This window comes from Mobula birostris, chromosome 15 (genome assembly GCF_030028105.1).
Source record: "Mobula birostris isolate sMobBir1 chromosome 15, sMobBir1.hap1, whole genome shotgun sequence".
NCBI classification, from domain to species: Eukaryota; Metazoa; Chordata; class Chondrichthyes; order Myliobatiformes; family Myliobatidae; genus Mobula; species Mobula birostris.
The window spans coordinates 64,054,026-64,076,975 of record NC_092384.1 but is presented as its reverse complement, the minus strand read 5'-3'; the positions used below and the strand labels follow the sequence as shown (position 1 = coordinate 64,076,975).

Sequence of the window (22,950 nt, the reverse complement as noted above, 5' to 3'; positions counted from 1 at the left end):
ATACTTGGAAAACTATCTATGAAGCTTGCCAGATGTCTGTAAAAAAAATTATCTCCTGGAATTATAAGGATAAATTTCTCTCCCAAATGCATTCCGTAGCCACTTTATTAGGTACCCCCTGGACGTAATAAAGCGGCCACTGAGTGTATATTTGTGATATTCTGCTGCTGTAGTCTATCCAGCTCAAGATTCAACCTGTTGTGCGTTCAGAGGAGCTCTTCTGCACACCACTGCTGTAACGCGTGGTTATTTGAGTTACTGTCACCTTCCTGTCAGCATGAACCAGTCTGGCCATTCTCCTCTGACCTCTCTTGTTAACTGGGCCTTGTTTTGCCAATGGAAATGTTACTCACTGGGTGTCTTATGTGTTTTTCACACCATTACTATAAACTATAGAGACTGTCGTGCATAAAAATCCCAGGAGATCAGCAGTTTCCGAGATTCTCGAAGCAGCCCGTCTGGCACCGTATCATTCCATGGTCCAAGTCATTTAGATCACATTTCTTCCTCTTGTTTAGTCTGAACAACACCTTAACCGCTTGAACATGTCTGCATAGTTTTCTGCATTGAATTGCTGCCATGATTGGCTGATTGGAGAGAAACCTCCCATTGTTCAGGGTCGACCACTAATAGCGCGTCCTAGCTGTCTATGTGATACGCAGGCCAGGGCAGCACGATATGGAGAGCAAGCTGTTGCCCTTGTAGCAGGCTTCCCCTCTCCATGCAGCTGATGAATATAAAGGAATGGCAAAAACCGATACAGTTTGGCACTCAGTGGTACCACAGCAGTTAGTGTTGAGCAAAACATAGCGTTGAGCCTTAGTGACTCCAGATCCGGATTTTAACTCAGGATTTACTCCTGAGGCCTTCCTCATGAGTGGGTATAGCTGTAAGGCAGCAGAGGTTTGAGATCAGAGTTTTCCTAGATGAGCTACCTACCATGGTTGATAAGCCCTTTCTGCCCAAAACGGCTGGTTTTAAGGCACCAGTAACCCACCCTTCATTAGAAGCAGTTCCACCAGGCATAGCAGCTAAGCCACACACAAAAGCCAGGAGCTTGGTAGTCAGAGGCTATTTGAGATGTACATCATTGGGAACATTTAATAGGTAGTGGGAGTTATTGCATTGACACTGAAGTTCACACATTACTACAAAATTGAAAATTCTGCCACCACAACCTGCAGGAAACAATGGAGTATGTTAATGTGGATGTGCTAATGCAAAATATTGGAGAAATGTAAAATATTGGAGAAAAGCAGAAAATCAGAGGGCATTTGAGATGCATGCCATTGGGAGCATTTAATAGGAAGTGGAATCTTTATTTCCACTATCTCCTCCTGCTGTGACAACCTTGAGGAAACATTGGCTGACTAGATATTTACATTAACGTACCAAATAATATGGCTACTGAGTGTATGTTCTGCTGGTTAAAAGATCATACATGATTTTAAATCCAGGGCAAGATGGATTAATGAATGAAGCAAGGAACAGAAAGAGTGCAAGGAAATATAAGGATGATAGTAGTTTTTCCTATCTCTTATGTCACCTATTCACAACCCATCAATATTACCAATCTTGCCTTGTCTGACACTTCCAAAGCAATCTCCCTAATATTGGTATAAAACATGCATTTCTCCAGTTTGCAACTGAAGAATTGACCTTAACATTGTCTTTCTATATATGGTTGAGATTAGGATCTCTTCCAGGATTGAAATGTTGGAGTAGTGCTGACCCTTAGGGCTCTGCACTACCTATTTAAATATGTCTAATCTGCATCTGGACACTTAGTCCTCTTGGCTCTCAGCACCTTAACACCTTTGCTTAATAGAATCTATCTTTCTTACTGGTAAGATTTACCGTTAACTTTATCATGACAACTTCTGGCAGGGAGACGTCTAGATCTCACAAACCTACAGAACTGCAGAATAGTAGCTGATTGATATTGTGCTGCCTGATCAAGCACTTCATTTTGTTGTGTTTCTCAGAATCTGGCACTTCTTGTTTTCCCTTTTAGATACTTATCCCATCTCCTTTTGCGAGCCACGGCTGAAACTCTGCCAACTATACTTTCAACCTTTGCACTCCGGACCACAATCATTCACGGCATTAAAGATCATTTTCCCTCCTTTTTTGGGGTGGGGGATGGTGAATTTTCAATCAATTTAAACCTGTGTGCTTTAATCCCATCTCTAATAGGTATTACCTTATCTGAACCTGTCACAATTTTGCACACCTCTCAGTGTGAAGTTCCTCCCAATTTTCTCAACTCCAAAGGGATCAGGTCATAATTCTATGGCACAGTAATTTATCCTCCTGATCCTATAGGAAAAATCTAAGAAATTGCAAACTTAGTATCAGGTTGAACCTGCTTAGCTATTTGTATCAAAGAAACATTTGTATCAGTCCGTATTAGCCAGCTTTGTTCTATTTTTAACCAACTTATTAGTTTGAAGCAGTTCCTCTTCTACTTCTATTGAAATCCTTGCCAGATGAAAGATCATAAATGATACCAACTCTAAGGCGAAAATGGAACAATGAACAATACAAGGAACAGAAACAGCACATAGAATTGTCAGAATGGAAGCAGATGGAACATCTGACCAACTATTAAACCGATCAATCAAAAGTAAATTAGCCTTGTTTATTTTAAACAATGGCAATCATTAAACTCCATGATTATATTTTCCTACTGTATCTTTTTGGTCACTGCTTTGTACGATGGAAGTGAAGGACATAATGTCCTCAAATCTGGAAACAGAATTCCTCCTCCCACCGGCCCCAGGTGCAAGGATAAAAATGGATGATTTTATAATTACCTCACCAGGCGGCACTGACTTGGAAGTGATACTGAGCCTGAGAGTATAAGAGGCACATAATAAATAGGGTTTAACCCAGCGTGGTTAAGGTAAATTCTCATTTCATCTGTGTGCACTAATTTAGCTTTCTTACCACCCCAAACTCTGTTACTGTCCTACACGTGATTGAATAATGATGCCAATAACTTTTAAATAGCATCACTAGCTCTCATCCAGAGTATTCTGAAACAATATGACCTGTCCTCCTATGATGGGTATTGTACGGAGGAACTCAGCATCAGGTATCCTTGTCTGTTTAATAGAATTGTAAAATACTCACTGCAATGATATCTAGTAAACAGATGCAATAAGTAAATGGGGGACTGTACTTCTAAAAGTCTGTATTATTAACTCTGATTAGAGTTATAGAGCAATACAGCATGAATGCAGGTCCTATGGCCCAGCAAGTCTTCACTGACAACGATCCCCATCCATCTAGTCCCAGTTTCCTGTGTTTAGCCAATATCCCTCTAAGCTCTGCCCTCCATTGTAACTATCCAAGTGTTTCTTAAATACCAGAGTATCTGTATCAATCATTTCTTCTGACAGCTTGTTCCATTTACTCACTAACTTCAGCATGAAAAATTGCCCTTCAGACCCCTTTTAAATATTTCCCCTTTCACCCTCAACCCTTGACCCTAGTTTTGGACTCTTCTGACTGTTACTGTCCACCTCTCTTTATCTTAAACTTTTTAGTGGGGGTCAATCTTCCTTCTTCATTCCAAGGAATAGAAACCTAGCCTGGCTAACCTTTTGCTATATCATAGGCCCTCTGGACCGAGCTATATCCCCGTATATCTTGTCTGTAGTATTTCCATTCTACCCAAATCTGTCCTATATCTGAATGACTGTTTAATGCAACTGGTTGACATTGTGATCTGTCATTCTGCATGCTGTCAGTGCCTGTTAGGTGGAGACAGTCTAAAGATATTGCTATTACAAAGGGGACCTGTGTTAAGTATGCACATGCAATACAGACCCAATTTCATTGTCTTTTAAGGGCTCTTGATTCCTATTAAAGGAACTGCAGAACTCATTGTCATGTAACCTCCAGCCTGTGAAGATAGCTGGTTTGATTTGGCTCAAGTGCAAAGGGCTATAGTTTGGAACTTGCCAGGTGAGCTACTGGAAAAGGATGAATCTGTTATGCTACACACCTGGCCACAGCAGCCTCCGGGGTTCAGCCGCTCCGATTCTCCCGACGATGGATGGCTGGCATGGTCCCTTTAAAGATTCGGGCCCGCTCTGCTAACTGTCGGCCATTTTTTGGTGCCAGGATCCAGATATTTAAAGAGCGTCTGAACTTGGGTCCAGTGCTCAACTTTGGTTCAGTCTGCGATTGCATTTAGGATTTCTATCTCATTTGGATTCTCATCTAGTCTTGACAGCTTCTCATCTAGCATCTAGTCAAAAATATGGTTTTCTTGCCTCAGTCTCGAAATCGTGTCTCGATTCAAGTCTCTGATGCACCAGCACTTGGGTCCTCACTATCATTTCCTAGGACTCTTGTTCACAGAGGAATTATGGATTATTAAAGCTTCTGAAACATGACAATTTGAGAACAAATGACACCTGAGGAGTATCCAGTCTGCTCTTTAAAAGATCATCACTGAACCAATAATAATGGAGAGAGAACTAATCAGTATTCAGCTCACTTTTCCAAGTCAGCCAAGATTCCCATCCTGAGCCTGTCCTGTCTGCCTGGGTTTGATCTGTTTCCCTCTCTTCATGGTGCTGCCATTGGGTGAGTGGTGCAGGAATCTTGGGTCTATGCTGTCAGGTCCAGGAGTAAATGTTGTGCTGTAGCCGTCAGACTCCTGGACCCGCTCCACTCGTCGCACTGCTGAATTGGCACCTCAGCCCATGGCCTCAATTTCGGGGATTCTGTGGTTCATGGTCTGTGTATTATTTGTTTACTTTTTTGAAGGTTTGCATGATTTGTTCTTTGGTCACACATCGGATGTTTGTCAATCTTTGTGGTGTGGGGTTTTTTGTGGATTCTGTTGTGTTTCTATGTTTGTGGCTACCTGACAGAAGATGAATTTCAAGGCTGTATATGGTATACATACTTTGATAATAAATATACAGGTACAACAAACTTCTAATGTTTAAAGAGGAACTAAATCAAGATATGATTGGTGTTTCCCTGGTCTCACATTAAACCCCATCATTCTAAACATTTTCAATTAGATTCCTTCAGCAGACATATCTTCCCTTCCCTCTGTCCTTGCAGCACTCACAAGGGATGCTCCCTTTGGTCCCTGGTTCCCTCTGTCCTGTGAGAAAGAGAGTGCTTGGTAATTTCCCATGCAACTATAAGATTTGCCCTTTAACCTAATCATTTCTTATCACCTGATACTCAAGCAGACTTTCTATGTAATTGACTAGTACTTCTTCCAATTTCCACAATGCTCACAATATGGTCTCTTCTACATTGAAGACATCAAATGCAGATTGGGTGACTCCTACAAAGTGCACCTGCATTCAGTTCACAGGGAAAATCCTGAACTGTAATTCTCCACCCCACTTCCATTTCCACCTGTCTGTTTGTGGCTTCCTTCACTGCTCCTGTGATGTACAACATAACTTGAGGAACATCACATCATCTTCCATCTGGATACGAGAGAGCCTTCAAGACTCAGTACTGAATTCAACAATTTCAGGTAAACTGCCTTCTAAATTTGTGACAGAGTTGGCCAGCTTAGTTGCATGATTATCCTTCTGCAATATTAACTTACGCAGTTATTCTCTATCCATAGATGCTGCCTAACCTGCTGGGCACTTCTGCATTTCCAATATCTCTGATCTACATTTCACAGCTCTTGCATGTTCCTCTGCTTGTTTTACCTCTCCTTTGCTGTCCATAGGTACTTGGAGAAGTTACCATGCCTTGCCCAGCTGCACATGCATGGCTTGTTCCACTGTTTCAATTGGCTGATAGAATCAAAGGTTAAAAATAATCTATTAATAATTAAGACCATAAGAAGTAGAATTGGCCTTTTGAGACTTCTCTGCTATTTCATCATGGCTGATCCATTTTTTCTCTCAGCCCCAATCTCCTCTCTCTATCCTTGCATGCCCTGACCAATCAAGAATCTATCAACCTCTGCCTTAAATATAGATAAAGACTTGGCCTCCACAGCTGCCTGTGGTGATGAATTCCACAGACTCATCACTCTCTGGTTAAAGAAATACCTTCTCATTTCCATTCTAAATTGACACTCCTCTATTCTGAGGCTGTGCCTCAGACTCCCCACCACTGGAAGCAACCTGTCCACATCCGCTCTATTGAGACCTTCCAACATTCGATAGGTTTCAATGAGGTCACTTCTCATTCTTCTAAATTCTAGTGAATACAGGCTCAGAGCTATCAAGCGCTCTTCATATGACAAGCTGTTTAATTCAGGAATCGTTTTCGTGAACCTCCTTTGAACCTTCTCCAGCTTCAGCACATCAGGGGCCCAAAGCTGCTCACAATACTCCAAGTGAGGCCTCACCAGTGTTTTATTAAGTCTCAACATTACATCCTTTTAAATAATTAAAAGTATTTCCTTTCTTAGTTCTGAGTAAGAGTCCAGGACTTGACATGTTAACTGTGGCCCGTCCTGCTGAACTTGACCAACATTTCCTGTTTTTATTAATAATTAACACTTAGAAATGTTAATTTTATCAACCTGCAAAAGGATTACTTACTTACTGCCCATTGCACCAGTGGCATTTAAGGCATCAATGTCTTCTATCTCTGTCTGTCCTTGGCCAACTTTGCTCTTGGTCTTGGCACTGTTCAGGGCTTCTCTCATCGTGCCAATCACATCCTGTCGGTTTTCACTACTGTCAGCCACACAAGTCTTGGATGGAGACTCAGGAATGCACACAGATGTAGGAGGAGTCTTCATTGTTGTTTTCATAACAGTTTTGCTTGACCCGTCAGGGTTGAAGCTGAACCCCCAAACCTGGAGGACTGGCAGACCACTCTTGGACTGGCCTTTACCCTATGATCTCTTTGGCATGGATGACCTTACCAACAGCCAAAGCATAAAACCCTGACTCCAGCCAACATAGCGTTATTGAAGCACACAAGCCTCCAAACCATGACAAGCTTGTTGTCCTCTTGGAGGTAAATTAGGTAAATTGTAAAACATAAACAAAATACAATAGTACTGGAAATTATTGCAAATCCTTGCTATTTTTCAATGCTCTATGTATCAGTAGGACGAGTGGCATCTATGAAAAAGTCAACAGAGTTCAGTTTTCAAGTCGACAGGATTTATTCACTCCATTTCTGGGAAGCTCTCTGACCTGCTGAGTAATTACGGTATTGTTTTACTTTCCATTAGTTACACTCTCATGGAGGGGTACAAATGATACTAAACATTAGAGTGAATTAAAACAATCAGAAAATGAAAACAATTAGAAAATCTAGTCTTCCCCACAAGACAGTATGAGTTAGAGATGAAAAAAAAATCAGTGTGTGTTAGATTTGTCAGGTTTATGGTAAAATATCATGTGACACAAAATAGAGTTTGAACTGAAGAGAAAGTGGGTTGTGATCACTACACTAGTGATTGTTTTTTCTCAGTAAGTGGTCAAGAAAACTGAAGGACATAAGGACACAAGATATAGAAGAAGGCAGCCAAATGGCCACACAAGTCTGCTATGCCTTTCTATACTGAAAGACTATTGAATGGTACGCTTGTACTGTAAGATAGACTCCTGACCTCACAATTTACCTCATTATAGCTTTGCACCTTATTGTCTGCTTGCAACGCACTTCCTTTGCAACTATAACACTTTATTTTGCATTCTGTTATTGCTTTTCCCTTGCACTACCTCATTGCACTCCTGTGATGAAATGATCAGTGTAGATGGTATGCTAGACAAAGTGTTTAACTCTGCCTTGGTTCAAGTGACAATAATAAACAGATTTCCAGTTCACAAATAAGGTCATGACTGAAGAGATTGGATAAGGTACTTTCCTGTTCACTACCTGTAGTCCGTGACTCACTTGCAGTTTATATGTTAACCTTGCCTTGAATCTGATCCATGACACTGTCCTCTCAACTCTTTAGAGTAGAAAGTTCCAAAGATTCACAGCATCCTGGAGTTGAAACTCCTCATCTCTTTCTGAAATGAGTGACCTAGCTATAACTAATCTTTCTGCGGGGAACATCCTTTCAGTAACGATCTTATCAACTCCCATTATATGTGTCAGTGAAGTCAGCTGTTACTCATCTAAGTTCACATGACTATTGGATTAAGCTACTCAAACATTCTTCACATGTCAACCCAGCTGTCATTGGACAGGCCAATGAATGTAAAAACCGCAGGCAATGGAGACCTGAAATAATTTTGGCACTAGTGGTCAGTGAGGCAAATGATTTCGATGGTAAGGGATCCCTTGCACCTGAATGCTAACTCTGTGTTTCTTTCTCCACAGATGCCACCAGAGCTGCTAAGTGCTTCCAGCATCTTCTGCTTTTCTATTGACCTAGTGAATTTTGGCACTACTTGCTAGATAATTTCATAAATATGGAGACCAAAACTAGATGCCATGGTCCAGGTGCAGTTTCCCTGATGTCCTGCAGATCTACATCAAACTTTGTTATTGACTGCAATACAGACCAATGATCCTTTAATCTTCCCTATTACATGCTGCATCAGCACATCATCTTTGTGTTTCATGTACGCCGATTTCAAGAATTGGAATGGACTCACTGTGTATGGCAGATATAAAGCGAATAATTTACTCCAATTCTTACTGTAGAACATGGAGTTCAACCAAGAAAATGAAGCTATGGTATTGAGAAAGAGTTGTGCTGGAGAAGGCAAGACTGGGAAAACCATTAGTTTGACTTCAGTAACAGTTAGGATTAATTTATTGCAACTGAATCTGCAGCAGGGGCCAGATTTCTAGAGTAGGATCATCTTGAATTAGTGGGAGATATGACTGGAGAGAGATATGATTAAACAGCAGTACCATTTGCTGTCTTGTGTGCAGCAGATTACTTTACTCCAATTTTGCTCTTTCCTATGTAAGTGGATCTGCTTTTACTTGGCAGTGAAGGTCAATTTAATTTAATAGTTAGATAATGTAATGTGAGGGTTGTTGATATGTTTTGGCTTAGAGTCACAAATTAATAACTCCTGATTTTTGTTTTGCTCCAACTAGTTTGGTCTTTACTTTGGTTTTACCTTTCTCTCTTGTACTAAAGTGGGAGGGTGATGATCCTATCAACTTTATGGGACAGAATCCATAGACCATTGGTGCTATAATTTTGGTGCATCTCTTCAAGTGTAAGAGCCATTAATACACTGCACACTGAGCTATTATTTGTCATTTTGGTAACAATAAGTTGTATCCAAAATGAATTATTATGAATTTTCTTTGACAATCTTCGAGGCTCAGATTAGAGAACAAGTTCTGTCAAAGCAGTCTTGCTATGTTTTTCATCCACTTGAATAATGCAGAAATGTATAATCACTGACTTACTGCTCCCTCTAGTGGATTAGAAAATAGGCCGTAAAATTCAGAAAAGAAGCTTGGAGAGAAAGTTTTATTGGCATCATTCTCCAACATGCAAGAGGACACCTGTTGTATTAATTGCTTATTACACCACTTACTGAAAGAGGAAGAAACCACAGTTCTCCAGTGTGCCTACTTCCAAACAAACTGAATCCAGCCCATTCATCATGAGCAATGATAGTACAGAGGAGCAGGTCACAAGATACAGTTCTTCACAGGTACACACCCATTATTACATGTTACACATGTTACCAATTGACTATTTACGAATCACCAATTGGGAAATGCTTAAAATACCCCTGTATAGCAAAATGAAAAGAAATCACGAAAAGTGGTTTATACAGAGTATTTATGTGAAAGATATAAACTTCAAAATTAATTTATTGGTGATAAGCTGTTGAATATTCTAAAATGAAATTAGAAGTGTTTCTTCTTTTCCTTGAGATTTTAAAAATTGCTAATTATTTTAAATTCTACTCCAAAATAATCTTTGCTGTACCCTTGGCTTAATTTATTCATAATTATTCACATACTAAGTGTTTCTGTTTGCCTTTGTTGATTTGTGCACTCTTTTGTAAAGCCTCAGTATGTTGCCTAGCAACTAACCCAGCTTAAGATTTGCTGAGGGCAGCCCACAGGTGTCGCCACACATTCCAATGCCAACATAGCATGCCCATAATGTTCACCAATAGTGGTGTTTGAATCAATACATTAAAGACCTAGATCATCACTGCTCCCTTGACATTTGCCTGAAGATAAATGAAGCCCGATCTTAAACAGTAGAAAGTCTGCAGATGTTGGAAATCTACAGCAATTCACACCAAATGCTGGAGGAACCCAGCAGGTCAGACAGGATCTATGGAAATGAATAAACAGTCGACATTTTGGCCTGAGACCCTTCTTCAAGACTGGGAAGGAAGGGGAATATACCAGAACGTAAAGATGGGGGGAGGAAAGTAACAGGTGAAGCCAGGTGGGTGGGAAAGGTCAAGAGCTGGAGAAGAAACAACCTAACAGGGGAGGAGATTGGACCTGAAGAGAAAGGGAAGGTGCAGAGAACCCAGGGAGAATTAATAGCCAGATGAGGAGAAGTAAGAAGTCAGACTTGTGCCTTCCTTCGCAGTCCTGAGAAAGGGTCTCAGTCTGAAACGTTGACTGTTTATTCATTTTCACAGATGCTGCCTGACCAGCTGAGTTCCTCCAGTATTTTGCGTGTGTTGCTAAAGCGCTATCTAGTCTGTTAAGTGGGTGCAAAAGATCGCAATGCAGCATTTTGGCAAAAAGTAGAGTTTTTATTTCCAGTATCTTAGACAGTATTTACTTTTCAATCAAAATTAACTAAAGAAAGTATACCTGGTCATAATTATATTTTTATTTTTGGAAATCTGCAATGTACAACTTATATATTGCAACTGTAAATGCAATATATAAAACACATTGTCAGGAAAGCACTTTTGAATATTCTAAAAGGGCTGAAAAAGATAATGAAGAAATGCATGATTTTAATTTCACTGAATATTTCACCTTTGAGAACACATGGGTTGTGGTGAATAGTGTACCTTGTGCTCATTATCAATAATTTTTTGTTAATTCAGTGTTAAAAACACGGGTTCGTCTTTCAAGAAGACAAACACAAATGGGAATAGAAGTCATTACTCTAAAGTACCAACATCTGTGAAAAGTATACAAGTTTAATGAAAGGGCAGTTTGTTCTTCCAACTTATTGAGTTTGTTTTTCAATTGCTGTCTAGCATTGGTACGCATGGATCTTATCAGGAATGTTTTTGGAAGCTGGGAGAACAGTGCGTAATTTTGTGAAGATTTAGAGTTATAATACACTAGAGGAAATTTAAAAAATTAGGAATGATATTAATAGTTTAGCTACACAAGAAATTAGAAAAAATTTAATGTTTCTGAAACAGAGACACTATGAAAGTGGATCTAAATCTATGAAAATACTGGTGTGGAAACTGAAAAAAATCGCAGAAAATACAATTCATTGAATAAGGGATCCAAGAACAAAAGTGATAAAAAATAAATTAAGTGAAATTCAAGAAGCTTTTGAAATGTTTTACAAAACTCTATATTCCGAAGTTCCAGGGGGAAGCATAACCCAAATTGACACCTTCCTGAATTCTTTAGAGTTACCCACTTTAAGCAAAGAACAAAATAGAACGATGACTGCTGACATAATTGAAGCTGAACTAAAAACTGCAATTGGTAGGCTTAAATTAAGCAAGTCACCAGGATTAGATGGATGTGCGGCAGAGTGGTATAAAGAGTTTGGAAGTGAGTTAATTCCTGTTTTATTCCCCACGCTGAACTGAGCCCTAAGAAAGGTGCAAATGCCATCCAACTGGAAGGAGGCGATAATCTCAGCTATACCGAAAGAAGGCAAGGATAAAATGGAATGTGGGTCATTTAAACCAATATCTGTTCTTAATGTGGATTATAGAATATTTACCTCCATCATGGCCAAACAATTAGAAGAGTTTCTACCCACACTGACAGATAATGATCAGACGGGTTTAATACAAGAACGCCAAACACAGGACAATATACGAAGGACACTTCACATTATGGATCACATTAAAAAAATGAAATTGAAGCAATAGTGATAAGCGTGGACGGTGAAAAGGCATTTGATTCAGTTAATTGGAATTTTCTTTACAGAGCTTTACATAGATTTGGTCTACGTGACACAATTATTAAAACTACACAGGCACTATATGACAATCCTACTGCCAGGATTAAAATCAATGGATATTTATCTACTAGTTTTACCCTAGAAAGGGGTACAAGACAGGGTTGTGCATGGTCACCGCTACTCTTTGGAACCATTAGCTCAATACACCAGACAAAATGAAGATATCAGGGGAATTATTATTAACGGGACAGAGCATAAATTGGCCTGTTACGCGGATAATATTTTGATCTATCTAGAGCAACCAACATATTCTTTACCTAAATTGATGCAATCCTTTGAACAATATGGCCAATTATCAGGATACAAAATCAACATAGATAAAACCCAACTACTTTCATATAACTATAGCCCACCAAGAGAAATTGGAAGTAGATATCCTTGGGCAGAGTCCATCAAATATTTGGGCATCATTATGCCAAAAGATTTGGCAAAATTACCAGAATGCAATTATCAGCCTATATATATAAAAAAATAAGGAAGATATAGGAAGATGGAACCTAATTCCTTTTCTTGGTCTCAGTTCAAGGATTGAATCTATTAAAATGAATATACTGCCCAGACTACTATATCTCTTTCAGACCCTACCAATAGAGATTAACCAAAATCAATTCAATGAATGGAACAAGATGCTATCAAGATATATATGGCAAGGTAAAAGGCCTAGGGTTCATCTCAAAACGTTGCAATTAGCCAAGGAAAAGGGGAGATGGGGCCTACCTTCTCTTAGAGATTATTATTTTGCAGCACAGTTGAGAGCCGTGATATGCTGGTGCAACCCATCACATGGGTTATTGACATCTTTCCTGTAGGTCAGTGATCAAAGCTGCACACAACACTCCAAATTACGCCTCACCAAAGTTCTATACAACTTCAGCATTACATCCAAATTCCTGTACTCCTGTACTTTTCCTGTATTCCTGTACACAGTCTATGAGGGTCATTGTGCCAAAAGCTTTCTTTACAACCCTATCTACCTGTGACGCTACTTTCAAGGAATTATAGATCTGTATACCCAGATCCCTCTGTTCTACCACACTCCTTAGCTTGTAAATCCTACTTGGATTTGTCTTCCCAAAGTGCAACACTCACACTAGTCTGCATTAAATTCCATCTTCCATTTTTCAGTCCATTTTTGCACCTGTTACAGATCCTGCTACGAGCTTTGACAGACTTCCTCACCGAAACACTATACTCCTAATCTCAGTGTCCTCTGCAAACTTGCTGATCCAGTTTACCATATTATCATCCCATTAGTTGACGTGGATGATAAACAGCAATGGACTCAGCATCGATTCCTGCAACACACCACTTATCACAGACCTCCAATCAGAAAGGCAACCATCTAACTAGACAATGATCGAACCAGTTAGAATGCCCTTCACAACATATCTGTAAAACTTTCAGAGTCTTTAGTCCATGACTCCGCAAACCCCTAATGAAATATAGCTGCCGTCGTGCCTTCTTTGTAATTGCATCAATATGTTGGATCCAGGGTAGATCCTCAGAGATGTTGACACCCAGGAACTTGAAACTGCTCACCCTTTCCACTGCTGATCCCTCAACGAGGATTGGTGTGTGTTCCCTCAACTTCCCCTTCCTGACACCCACAATCAATTCCTTGGTTTACTGATGTTGAGTGCAAGGTTCTGTTGCGACACCACTCAACTAGCTGATCTATCATGCTCCTCACTACCACCTGAAATTCTGTCGACAACAGTTGTCATCAGCAAATTTATAGATAGCATTTGAGTTGAACTTAGTCACACAGTACTGAGTTTAGGGAGTAGGCTAAGTACACGTCCCTGAGGTGTGCAAATGTTGACTGTCAGCAAGGAAGAGTTGTTATTTCCAGTCCACACAGCATGTGCCTACTGGTGAGAAAGTTAAGAATCTAGTTGCAGAGAGAGGTACAGAGGCCCAGATTTTGGGGTTTCTTGATTAGAACTGAAGGTATGATTGTGTTGAACACTGAGCTGTAGTCAATAAACAGCAGCCTGTTGTAGGTAGCGCTATTGTCCAGGTGAACCAAGGCTGAATGGAGAGCCAGTGAGATTGCATCTGCTGTAGACCTATTGTGACGATAGGCAATTTGCAGTGGGCGCCATCCTTGCTTAGGCAGGACCTGATCCTAGCCATGACAAACCTCTCAAAGAACTTCATCACAGTAGGCGTGAATGCTACTGGGTGATAGTCTGTGAAGCAGCTCATCCTGCTTTTCTTGGGCACTAGTATGGTTATCTCCCTTTTGAAGTAGGTGAGAACCTTCTCATCTAGCAATGAGAGATTGAAGTTGGCCTTGAACATTCCCACCAGTTGGATGGCACAGGTTTTCAGAGCCCTACAAGGTACACTATCAAGGCCCGATGCCCTGCAAGGGTTCACCCTCTTGAAGATTGCTCTGATGTTGACCTCCGAGTCAGAGATCTCAGGGTCACCAGATGCTGCTGGGATTCACACAGGTGCAGTTTTAGTCACTCTTTCAAAGCATGAATAAAAGGCTTTGATCTCATTTGGGAGTGAAGCATCATAGACAGTCATGATGCTCGGTTTTGTAGGAAGCAACGGCCTGCAAACCACACCTCCCCCGCCACCAGATCTGACGTGCATCTGATTCCATCTCTAACCTCAATCAGAATTGTTCTTCCCACTCTTAAAGTGGTTTTCCATAGTTAGTACCTGGACCTCCTGTACAGTTCTGGATTACTGCCTATACACTGGGAATAGAAGTATGGTCAGGTGATCAGACTTTCCAAAGCATGAGTGTGGAATGATACAGTACGCATTCTTGATGGTGGACAAGTGTGTTGGTTCCTCTAGTTCCACTGGTGATATGTTGCTGGTAATCATTCAGAGACTTCTTCAAGCTGGCCTGGTTGAAATCCCCCACAATGATAGGGAAGACATCAAGGTGTGTTGTTTCATGCCTGCTAATTTAGGTGTTCTGCTCCTCCAGTACCTGTCTGACATTGGCTTGAGGTGGAATATTCGCCACTATCAGAATAATGGCAGAAAGCTCCCTCAGGAGATGTAAAGGATGACATTTGATTACCAGATGTTCCAGGTTAGGTGATCAGGACTGCGACAGAACTCAATGATTGTTTACCATGATGAGTTAATCATAAAGTAGACTCCCTCTCTTCTCCCTTTTACAGACTAAGCTGTCCTGTCTTTGCCGAGAATGGCAAAGCCATCAGATGGCAACGCTGTGTCCAAAATGGCAGGGGATAGCCATGTTTCTGTGAAGCAAAGTACACAGCAGTCCCCAATGTCCTTCTGATACAACAATCTTGTTCTGAGGTCTTCAGTTTCATTTTCCAGAGACTGTACATTCACCAGTAGGATAGTTGGGAGAGGAGGTTTAAGTCCTCAGCAGTTCAATTGTACCTGTAGAACTGATGCACTATCCTCCCAGGAACTGCACTCGTGACCTGAGTGTGTCATCTGAGGTTCGTCAGTTTTGAGTATTGATAGTTTTTTTTTAAACATCTTAAAACAATGCTGCTTACTGAAGTCCTCATGGCTGTGACTGTGGATTTTAGGTGAAGTAACCCAAATGGGAATATTTAATGATTCCCATTGGAGCTGCATGCAGAGTCACCACTTATCAATTCCGTATTACCGGAAGTAAGATAGAATCTTGACCTGAGGACCAGACCTATCCTTCTCCATAATTATTTTGAAACTAATGGCATTATTATCACTAGGTGCTAGGTGTACCTCTACATGAACTTCTGTCACCTACCCTGTCTCATTCCCTAATAGGATATCTAATTCACATTCTCTCCCAAACTGTTGGAAGAACATGGTGCCACTGAAACTGTTTCTTTCACTTCTTTTCTGTCTTCTTTTTCTTTTAAATGTGATTCTGGTACTGTTGGAGCCTGTGATCTACAGTCTGATGGTGTGTTTTCAGGCCAATTGAGCAACTGGGAATTTTGCTGTCTCCAAGAAGGCTCTGGGAAGCAAGCGGCCTTGAGGCCACGGAGCTTAGAGATGGGGTGTGGGCCTATGATCGACTTCATTCCTCACTGATTTCACTGATTAAAGCATCGAGGAAGATTGAAACACCGAGGGAAGTGCGGAAGGCGAGCGAGTGTTCAATGCCATTTACCAACCACTTGCTCGATGCTGCCAGAGTAAGGTGACTGTATGTGATGGTCTCTCTCTCTCTCTCTCTCCCCTCTCTCCCTCTCGCTTGCTGCTCCCTAGGGAAAGTCCCTGCATTTGAATGGTCTCTCTCTCTCTCTCCCTCTCTCTCTCTCTCTCTCTCTCTCTCTCTCTCTCTCTCTCTCTCTCTCTCTCTCCCTCTCTCCCTCGCTCTCTCTCCCTCGATGCTGTCAGAGGATGGTACCAAAGTTCTGGGTCTGCAGTTTGTCGATTGGACTGTAATTCCTGGTCACTCCTCTTTCTGTTGTTATTTTGGGCAACTTTAAATTGAATCAGCCTGAAGATAATTAACACTAAGCTGAACTAAATATGGACTCTCTTGATTTGTGTTTTATATTCAGGGTTCTTGCTTGTTGACACTTGCACAACTTGTTTTTTTTGTGTGAGTGTTGATGTTATTGTTGTCATTTGCATGAGGGGGGGTTGATGTTTTTCTTTGAAAGGGTTCCATGGTTTTCTTTGTTTTGTGGCCGTCTGTGGAGAAGGTGAATCTCAGGGTTGTATAGTGCATATATACTTTAGTCATTAGTATACTTTGAATCCTTTGAATCTCTACTTGTGACTCCTATGTATTGATTAAGGAAACTTTCCTGAACACATCTGACAAACTCTATCCCACCAAGCCCTATGGGAGTCCCAGTCAATACGTGAAAAGTTAAAATCACCTCGTATCACAACCTTATGTTTCTTGAAATAGTCTGTAATCACTCTACAAATCTGTCCCTCTAAATCCCGCAGATGGTTGGCTGGTCTATAGTATCATCCCATTAATGTGGTTGTCCCTTTCTTATTCCTCAGTTCCACCCATACAGCCTCAGTAGAGAAGCTCTCCAGTCTGTCCTGTCTGAGCACTGCTGTGATGTTTTCCATGGCCATTAATGCTACCCCATTAATGCTATCACTCCACCACCCCATTAATCACCCCAACAGTCCGTTAATCCCTCCCCTCTATCACATCTAAAAAAATGGAACCCTGACAATTGAGCTGCCAGTCCAGCAGTTCCTGCAACCACCTCTCACCAATGTCTAAAATGTCATAATTCCATGTGCTGATCCATGCTCTAACCTCATCTACCTTTCCTACAATGATCCTTGCATTAAAATATACACCGTTCAGAACATTAGTCCTACCATGCTCAACCTTTCAATTCCTGACTTTGTAGGTAGGCTTAACAATATATTTCCCCACAACCACTCCACTATCTGCTGTGGCACTCTGGCTTCCATCTCTTTGTGTTCTGCAAATCGGGCGTAACTACTCTCAGTAAGTCCTGTCAATCAACCCCTCAGCCTCCCGAATGATCCAGAGTTCATTCAGATCTTTACATGGTTTGACAGAAGTTGCAGCTGATCTTTGTCTTGCAGGTGTAGTCATCAGGGACACTGGAGATCTCCTTGCCTCCCATATCCCGCAAGAGGAGCACTCCACCTTCCTGCCTCATATCCCCAACTGATCTAACTGTGCAATAAGGAAGAAAAATTAAATGAAGAATTCTACCTACAGCCTCTGCCTCTCCTCACCGAAGCCTCTATGAGCCAAAGCCTAAACTTCCCACTCTAATACTGGCTGCTCCCACAATGGTTGCTCTGCTTAAACCTAACTTCTTTATATTGGCCCTTGCTAAGTGCCTAATTGTGCCCAATCCAATGGCTCCTCAGGAACCATGGCATGCCGAATGTTTAATCTCCCATTGGAATGGTTTATCTCTCATTAAAGTACTTCAATGATTCCTCCTCCTCTTGCTCCTGGCATAGATTTGAAGGACTGTTGTAATTAAGCAAAAGAGTTGAAATTACCAAAGATCACTCATTGATATTGATTATTTCCCAGGGTAGGGGAATGCAAAATGAGCAGCATAACTTCAGAGTAAGAGGGGAAAGATTTAAAAGAGCCCAAAAGGCATTTTTTCATGCAGAGGCAGATGAGTATATGGAATGAACTAACAGAGGAACTGGTTGAGTCAGGTACAATAGTATCATTTAAGAAACACTTTGGTAGGTATATGGAATGGCAAAGCTCGCAGGCATATCTGCTGAATGCAGGAAATTGGACCAGCTGGGTAGGCACCATAGTTGGCATGGACTTGTTGGGTTGATAACCTGTTTTCGTATTTACTGCTCCATGACATATGCTCTGTGATCAGTTGAAAACTGTTCTTGAGAACCAAAGCTACAATTCCTTGGTGAGACAGCAGTCTTAATAAACTTATGCTAGCTCTTAATTCTGATAATGGTCAAGAAATCAAGCAGTTTGGAGAGAGCACCCCAGATATTCCATTGCCACTCTTCCAGATTACCAATAGCACAGTAATTTGCTTTTGAAACTCCTTCAGGTTATTATCAGTCCTGTTTATCTGGAGCCATAAAAGCAAGATGTAGATGGCTGCATTTGTGCATGTAAATGTGTGATTTGTAAGCCTTTATCTTTCACAGCTCACTGGATTACTTCTGTATATTAGACAGAGCTATAGTAGCTCATTGTAAGATCAGTCATACCCAAGGAATTACAGTTGTACAGGTTTGTAGTCCATTGGGATAAGGAGCCTAATGAGCTCATAAGAATTTTTTTAGGTCAAAGAATATCTTCAATGAAATGAAACTGTAGATGCGAAAATGTGAAACAAAAGCATAAAATACTGGAAACACTCAGCAAGTCAGGCAGCATCTGTAGTAAGAGATACCAAGTTAATATTTCAAGTCAAAGATCTTCCCTCAAAATTGGAAAAGTAAAAAAAAAGTAAGATTTTTTGCAAGGAGAATGGGTGAGGGATGGGTAGGGCAGAGGGAATCCCCCTAGCAGGGCGAGTCTCCCATTATCATCTGTTTGATATGAATGGGTAATGAAAACACCAACAAAGTGGTGTGAAATGCTGAAATTCAGGAAGTGTCCAACAGCAGATTGTGCCGGTGGAGAGATAAAATTTAAATCAATTTTAAGATATAGATCAAGCCATCTCACTCTGAGAAAAAGTCAGAGACTTGTGGAAGTGTCTAATACAAGGGAGCATAATATCAAGGCAATTGGAGGAAAGGATAGGCGGGGTTGTCAGAGGTAAGTTCTTCACATAGACTGTGGTGGGTGCATGGAATACCCTGCCATGTGTGGGAATAGAGGCAGATACATTGGGGACATTTCAGAAGTGTTTAGCCAGGCACATGGAAAGTGGAGAGCAGTGTAGGAGTGGGGCGTTAGGTTGATCTTAGAGCAGTTTAAAAGGTCGGCACAACAACACAGAACACTACTGTGCTGTAATACTCTTGGTTTATGTTCTAATACTGATGGTTAACTCACAGCAGAACTGGCTGTTTCCGGAACAGACTTAGAAAGTGCTTTACCTGAAGTTGCAGAATTCTAAGTTGAATCCAGAAGGCAGTAATGTGCCCAGCTGAAAGGTAAATTAAGGTCTTATTGCACCTCACTAGCACCATGTAGGAATTTACAGAGCGATCACTCAGAGCATGAATGGGATGGAGAAATAAAGTGACAAGAAACTTGAACTCCATCCCAGTTCTAACAAAGGCTCTTTATCCTCAATTTCTCGTTCCACAGATGCAGCCTGCATTGCTGACTGTTGCCAGCATGTTCTGTTTTATTTTCAGAGAGAGCCCAATGTGGATTCTCGAAAAAGGGGATTGTACCTTAATGAACCTGCTGTACTTTTTGAGGAAATTGCAAGTTCGAGAAGTATCCACTTGCATCTCCAAAATATCTTACAAAACATTCCTATGATCTTCTGATATTGCCAGGGCTCTGATGCAGTGGGTTATGATGTGGCGACATTCTTTCTAGCAGACTGTGATGGTTTATCATAATGGATCTAAGCAGGGCCTGCTTACAAATAGTTTTGTAGATAAGGCCATTTTTAACTGTTTTGGTAAATTATCCAGCTACAAGTGTGAGAGAAATGGACCTGTAAGTTCCCGGGAGATGGTACGGTCCAGTTTATGCAGCAGAATTGAGCGCTGCAAGTGGATCTGAATGTATTGGGGACAATGGGTCAAATGCTGGAAAATATCCTTTAACATAAAAGATCGGGGCCAAGCTAACATCAAATGTACTTCAATGCCATATGTTACCATGTTAACATCTGTTCAGAGAGGGGTTTTGGCATCATTATTCACAGCTTTTGAAAAGCTCATGTAGCTCCTAGCCAAAGCAAACAGGGTATTAGATTGCATAAATAGAACTCTTCAATATAAAACAAAGCACACAGTCTTGTTCTTACACAAGATCTGATTAGATAACATTTAGAATACTGTGTTCACTTATAGTCTCTCGGGTGGGTGGTATAGGAAGTTTGGAAAAGTTCCAAAGGAAGTCAAAAATAATGATTTATAACTTAAATATCATTGGTTATTCAAGAAAGTTTCAAACTTTGGGATTATTTGCTACAAGTATTGAATATTAAGATTATCATTGTATTAAGAATAATACAATGAAACCAAAACATTTTAAGAATAATTATCTGGAGCAGGCTAGCTATATTTTTTTATTTCCAGGTAAGAGGAAATTAGTGGTAGGAATTTTATCCATTTATTTATTTATTTTTAATTTAAAAGTACAATGTGGAACAGGCCTTTTCGGCCAAACAAGCTGCACCAACCAGCAACCCACCTAATCACAGGACAATTTACAACGACCGATTAGCCTGCTAACTGGTACATCTTTGGACTGTGGGAGGAAACCCATGCACTGAAGGGAAGGACACTCAAATCTCTTACAGAGGATGCCAGAACTGAATTCCAATTCCGACGGGCTGAGCTGTAATGACGTCTTGCTAACCACTGTGCTAATGTTTGATACGGTCATAAGTTTCTAAGAAAACTATAGTGAAGAGATTTTTAAATGTGGAAATGTACGTCAGCAATATTAAGGAATAAGGAGAGAAATTAGTAACCTATTGAGAAGATTGAGTCTGGTGTGGGGCATGTGGCAGAGATTAACAGAGGGCTTGCAAGAGGAGGAACATGAGATGGCAGTCAGAACTAGGAGATGTAATATTTAGATAGGACCTGAGCCAAAATCGTTGGATAATTAACAGATACAGATAGTGCCACAGAAGTCTGGCCTTACCAGCCTAAACTGTTCTTGTCTCCAAGATAAGATCATAAAGACTTTGCATATCTGCTGCTATCTTTCATTATGCCAAGGCAATGGCACCATTCTAGCAATTTCAGGTCTGCCTTTGATTGTTTTAATAACCCGGCTCTTCCCATCCTGCAGTATGAGAAGTACCTTCATCGCATGGGCTGCAGCAGTTCAACAACTCCCTCCTGAAGTGCAAAGGAGTCCAGACTTGCAAGTGATCTTAATAATGCATTCAATAACTCAAATAATATGTCTTATAGGGGATACAAGTACAACAGAAACTAAATGGCAAATTGTACAGGTTCATGTATTCCAAAGGACAGCAATAAATAAAACCCCAAATTCTAGTATGTAGCAAATAAAATGAGTGATGTGTGTCTTTACTACTGGAGGCCATTACTGAATGGCTCTGTATTCAGTCCTATAATGTGGACTCAGTGCCATTTTATTAGGTACACCTGTATATAAACTAATTTACACAAATACGTAAGCACCAAATCTTGCTGCAGTACAAGCATGCAGACATGGTCAAGAGGTTCATTTGCTGTGCAGACCAACATCATAATGGGGAAGAAATGTGATTTAAATGACTTTGACCATGGAATGGTTGTTGGTGCTGGATGGGGTGGTTTGAGTATCTCAGAAACTGCTCATCTCCTGGGATTTTCACACACCACAGCCTCTTGAGTTTTCGGAGAATGGAACAATAAACAAAAAACATCCAGTGAGTGGCAGTTCTGTGGGAAAAAATGCCCTGTTAATGAGTGAGGTCAGAGGAGAACGGCCAGACTGGTTCAAGCTGACTGGAAGGTGAAAGTACTCAAATAATCGCACCTTACAACAGTGCTGTGCAGAAGAGCATCTCTGAAGCCACAACACGTTAAACCTTGAAGTGGATGGGCTACTGCAGCGGAAGTCTACAGCAGGCTCCACTCTTGTACCTGATAAAGTGGACACTGATAAAGTGGATATTGATAATTTAGAGTTAAATGTAGAGGACATGGCTGTGCAGTAGCCAGTGAGAAGGAAAGCTTTAGAGTGCGAAAAATAGATGGCCTGATGAGTTGGATGGAGAAGTGAACAATGGAATTTAATTTAGTAAAGTGAGAAATAATGCACTTGAGGTGGTGCATTAGGGCAAAGGAAGAGACAATAAACTGCAGGATATTGTTTCCTGATCTGCTAAGCATTTCTAGCATCTCTGCCATGCCATATAAGATTTTTTATTGGGGTTTGAAATAGTTTGCATAATCTTACGTTGTTTCTAAGGCTACATTAAACTTGTATAGCCAGCCGGTGGTGTGGTGACACCAGCACCGGACCACAAGCCGAGTGGTCCCTGGTTCAGATCCAGCTGGCTCCTTGCGTGCTTTCCATCTGTGCTGGGTTGAGTGCTGAGCTAGCAACTCGGTCTCATAACAAAATGCTAAAGAAACAGCATTTACAAGGGAAAATCTGCAGGTGCTGGAAATCCAAGCAACACACACAAAATGCTGGAGGAACTCAGCAGGCCAGGCAGCATCTATGGAAAAAGTACAGTTGACGTTTTGGCCGGAAACATTGACTGCACTCTTTTCCATAGATGCTGCCTGGCCTGCTGAGTTCCTCC

At 40.9% G+C, this 22,950-nt stretch overlaps 1 long non-coding RNA gene across 1 annotated transcript; it reads left to right on the top strand.

The window, feature by feature from the left end:
• Window positions 1–1,707: 1,707 nt before the first annotated feature.
• LOC140210321 (uncharacterized) lies at window positions 1,708–16,061 on the top strand. The gene is made up of 3 exons (XR_011889215.1): window positions 1,708–5,518; window positions 8,293–8,887; window positions 15,999–16,061. It is a non-coding gene; the product is annotated as an uncharacterized lncRNA (long non-coding RNA).
• The last annotated feature ends 6,889 nt before the right edge of the window (window positions 16,062–22,950 follow it).